Genomic DNA, 5,403 nt, shown 5'->3' with positions numbered 1-5,403 from the left:
TCCTATACCTTCGTTCTGCCACACCATTGTGTTGTGGTGTATTAGGTGCAGACAGTTGGGATTGAATCCCTACTTCTGATAAGTGACTCCTAAACTCTCCTAAGAGGTACTCGCTACTACGATCTCGCTGTAGTGTCTTGATACTTTTACCATGACGTTTCTCCACATCAGCCTTGTACTCTTTGAACTTATCAAAGTACTTAGACTTGCGACGCATCAAGTAAATGTACCCGTATCTCGAATAGTCGTCTATTAAAGAGATGAAATATTCGAAACCACCTCTTGCCTGGATAGTCATAAGTCCACATAAATCAGAATGAACCAATTCCAACACATCTTTGGCTCTATACCCCTTACACTTAAAAAGCCCTCTAGGTCATTTTTCCATCCAAGTAAGACTCGCAGGTTGGAAAGTTTTCCACCACCAATGAACCCAAAAGTTCATCGGCTATTATCCTTTAAATCCTACTCAAGTTAATATGACCTATCCTTAGATGCCAAAGATATGATTGGTTCATTTCTGAAGGTTGCTTTCTCTTACTAGAGTTTAGAAAATGTGTTATTAATTTCCATTTGTTTCATCGTGGGAGTTATTGGAATATAAAGTATTGCCAACCAATGTACCAGAACAGATAACTCCCTATTTTTCTTGATAACAACTTTTTTTATCAAAATAGATAGAATATCTATTCTTTAATAGTTTAGAAATCGAAATCAAGTTCTTTCTAAAACTTGGTACGTAAAGACAATTTCACAAAATCCATGTTTTATTCTTATCTGAGGATAAACATCTCCCACTACAACAGCTGCTACTTTTGCAGCAGTGCCCATGTAGACAGTGATTTCCCCGTCATATAGTTGTCGGGTTTCTTAGAATCCCTGCAATGAATTGCAGACATGATAAGTGGTTCTCATATCTACACACCAGGTACCGGTAGATTGTTAGTTAGAGCCCTAGAGCCAATCATTTGATGATTGTATTATGGATTTGTTGTATCATATTCTTATATAAATAAAGGCATTTGTTTTGGTTATTATACTTACTTGTATTGGTGCCAAATAAACTAAGTATAATAGCGTCCTTGAGTAGAGCGTTCTTACCTATATCAATCGGTTAGTTGAATCGATAGTGAGATGATATAGGGAACACTACTCTTAATTATTCCTAGTCGAGTATTAACATTCAGGGACAATGTTAATGCAATAAGACTAACAAGTAGGTCAACTCGATGACTTGATCTCACAAGTCATGGCTATAGAGATATCAAGTTGACACATGGGTATGCATTGGAGAATGTATACTGAATGACCCGCCATAAGAAAGTATCATGGATAGTTATATGAGTGTCGTATACTTTTTCATGTGGCTATTAGTATGACTACTAGTCCTTGGACCTGAAGTCACCATGGATCCCTACATAAGGAGTTACGTACTTTGGCTTCTTCAAATGTCACCCATAACTAGGTGGACTATAAGGGCGATTACTGAGTATGTAACGAATTATGCAGAGGGATGTGAGTGATGTAGATGGGATCTATCCCTCCTATATGACGGGAGCGACATCGATATTCTTGATAGAGTGAGACCACGAAGTGCAATGGCCATGCCCATATGAGTCAATATGAGATATTGAGCTCATTTGATTTAGTGAGTCTACTTGGAGTTCAAGATTTAGATTGGTCAGAGGATGACACGGTCTATGCCTCACATTGATCAATCTGGATGTCTAGGATAGAAGGACACTTGTCATATATTGTGAGGAGTCACAATTAGTAGTCACAAGGTGATGTTGGATCTCAACATTCTTATAACTTGGGAAATAATGATGTGTTGCTAGATACCGCTCATTACTTAGGCTTCTAAATAGGTTTTGGAGCATTGCCAACGTTATAAAAACCTATAGGGTCACACACTAAGGACAATTAGATGGAGATTAGGTTCATATGATGAACCAAGAGGATTAGATTCATGTGATGAATCAAATTGGATTAAGAGTAATCCTAATTGAGCTAATTGAGTTGGACTCAAGTTGATTCATGTGTTCAATGAATCTAATTTAGATTATGACTCATTGAATCAATTTAATTAAATGAATTAGATTCATTATATTAAGTTGGTTTGAATCAAATGGTTAGATTAGATCAACCATGAGAGAGATTTGGTCAAGTTTGACTTGACTTGAAAAGGAAGATGAAAGGTCAAGTTTGACTTGACCATTTGCCACCTCATTTGTGAGTTGGCATTAGGAGGACTAATGATGATGTGCCACATCATCATAGTTGGCACATGTGTGTGCCACCTCATGGAGGTTACAAGTCCCCTCTTTAATGGCCTCCACATTTAATGAAAAGGAGTTACACTCCTTAATGTGGCCGGCCACTTTTGTGATTGAATGAAATTCATTTTTCATTCAAGCCAATTATTTCATGTTCTTCCTCAAGCTCTCCCTCTCCTTTCTTGGCCAAACCTTACCAAGGTGCTAGCACACCTTTGTGTTAGGTTTTCTCCACCTATTTGTTCGTGTGGATACTTCTAGAGGATTGTACACTTGACAACCTCGAGATCCGGCATCACTTGGAAGAGCGGGATACGCGAAGGGCTTCGCATCAAGGGTAATTCCTTCTCCTAGTTTAGAACTAGCATAAAACTCGTACTCGTAATGTTTTCGAAAGTTTTTACTTCGCACGGATCTGGTGGCATGGGGGTTTCGGGGTTTCCGCGACGCGAAAAATGATTTTTGCCGCCCGAAAAACCCAACATAGATAACACCACTAAACATGTAACAACTAATAAAATACACCTTTATTGTTCTCAGTTCAGAGAGGGCAGTCCACCTTTATGTCCAAGTTTTGTTTCCAATCATTATAATTGGGACTACTAAGTCTATTCTATAATATAACAACTAGGGATTGACTAACATTTGAAATCCTAAGAATCACAAAACATTTGGTCAAGACTTTAGAATTTAAAATAATATTGATTCCTCAAACAATATCATTTAAATTCACCAACATCTCAAACACCGTGAATTTTGTATGCCACGATAGTGTGGACGTATACAAATTCAAACATTTGTAAGAGGAGAGTTTGACCCATTAATAACCTTGTCAACCTATCTTTATGACAATTAAAATTACCTTAAATACCGTGAATTTTGTATGTCATGATAGTATGGATGTATATAAATTCAAACATTTGTAAAAGGAGAGTTTTACCCATTAATAACCTTGTCAATCTATCTTTATGACAAATAAAATTAACTCAAACATCGTAAATTTTGTATACCACGATAGTATGGACGTATACAAATCTAAACATTTGTAAGAGGGGGTTTACCCATTAATTTTATTATCTTGTCAACCTAACAAATAAAATTACTTCAAACACCGTGAATTTTGTATGCCACGATAGTTTGGACGTATACAAAATCAAACATTTGTAAGAGGGGGTTTTAATTTTATTATCTTGTCAACCTATTTTTATGACAAATTAATAGTTGGTTTTCCTTCGGTCACACAAATAATAGCAGTGACTCCGATAGGGAGGATACTATTAAATGTGCCTAAGTGTATACTATTACTTGATACATTGTCCATTAAATAAGATTGTGCCCCTTCCGATGGGGAAGATCACATGCTACTAATTAATTTCCTATAATCATCCAAAATGGAAGTTTGATCTAGTGATCCGCAAACAAACTCATTTGACATGGAGGAAAACACTCAGAGCCAACGCGCAAGTTTATATACATCACTTACAAACCAATAATGGAGACCGTGGAATTTTTTTAAAAAAAAATCCCTCTCCCACTTAGTTATTTAAGGTGAGGAATTTTAACCTAACAAGCACACATCACACACATCACAGTAAATAAATGCAATAAATATGGAACTTAATTTTTTAACTATTATGACCTTTTCCATCACTGTCTTTCGTGTGCTGTCAACCCTAGGGTTTATGTCGTATGGTCCATCGAGCTTCCTTTTCCATTGTGCGTCTGGTCCTCCAATAGCACCACACCTCACAAGGATACAATCTGCGCCAGAAATAAAATTGTATATACATCGATCCTATATTCCACAAGGGATTGTACATCAAGTCTAGATCGAACATAAATGTAAAATCCTAGGGCTAAGACAGCTCCTGCTGTATTAGTTAAATACAATCATGCACATATAATAAAATACCCTTGACATGTCCAAGGGTCCAATTGTAACTCCCAGCAATTTCATATGAATTTAATTTAAAAAAAAAATTAATAGAACCAAAAAGAAGCATGACCAAGGTTTGAACCTTGAACCTTTGGTAGGTGGCAAGCTTTAAGTAGAATGGGATAACCAATAGCTCAAGAGAAAGTATTGTTAGGAAGGAAATGGAATTGGTAGTTAAGGGTAGAGAGGGTGAAGGGACACCTTCCACTTAGAAGAAAAGTTTATCTTTTCTTTCTCCCACCACTTAGAATGATTCATTTTTACTTCTTTCTTTTTAGAAATGAATGGAAATAAAGAGGTAAGAGAAAGAAAAGTTCATTCTTTCTTCTTCCTTTTTCATGTAGAATAAGAAGGAAGAAAAGGGCAAGGGAATTTTGTTTCTCCTTTCTTCCTCCTTCTTCTTCCTCCACCGAAAACTCCAAGTTTCCTCCACTATTGCCGAATTCAAGCTAAGAGTTTTCTCCCTAAGGATGCTTCACAAAGGGAAGTTCTTGAAGCATACTTCTCATTACAAAAAAAAAAGAAAGGGAAAGGAAATTCTAGAAGCGAAAAGGGTTTCTTCTTCTTCTTCACCAAGGGTATTCTCTTAGTGAACCAAGCAAGAGGAAGTAAGTATCCCCCTCACCTGCGGTACAAGTAGTTACGAGTGTTATTCATGATATATGTTGCTTGAAAACCTAGAAACCATGCTTATACATTTAGGCCAAGAATAAATTTAGGGCTACGGGAAGTTTAAAATTCCATTTAGGTTGCTCATGTATTTTCTTATGATGCCTAATAAGTTAGATGATATTATTAAGATGTTATTCATGATATATGTTGCTTGAAAACCTAGAAATCATGTTTATAGGTTTCGGCCAAGAAGAAATTTAGGGCTTAGGGATGTTTAAAATTTCCATTTAGGTTGCTCATGTATTTTCCTATGATGCCTAATAAGTTAGATGATATTATTAAGATGTTATTCATGATATATGTTGCTTGAAAACCTAGAAATCATGTTTATAGGTTTCGGCGAAGAAGAAATTTAGGGCTTAGGGAAGTTTAAAATTCCATTTAGGTAGCTCATGTATTTTCCTATGATGCCTAATAAGTTAGATGATATTATTAAGATGTTATTCATGATATATGTTGCTTGAAAACCTAGAAATCATGATTATAGGTTTTGGCCAAGAAGAAATTTAGGGCTTAGGA

Source organism: Zingiber officinale, chromosome 10A (genome assembly GCF_018446385.1).
Source record: "Zingiber officinale cultivar Zhangliang chromosome 10A, Zo_v1.1, whole genome shotgun sequence".
Taxonomy (NCBI): domain Eukaryota; kingdom Viridiplantae; phylum Streptophyta; class Magnoliopsida; order Zingiberales; family Zingiberaceae; genus Zingiber; species Zingiber officinale.
This window is presented reverse-complemented; position numbering follows the sequence as displayed.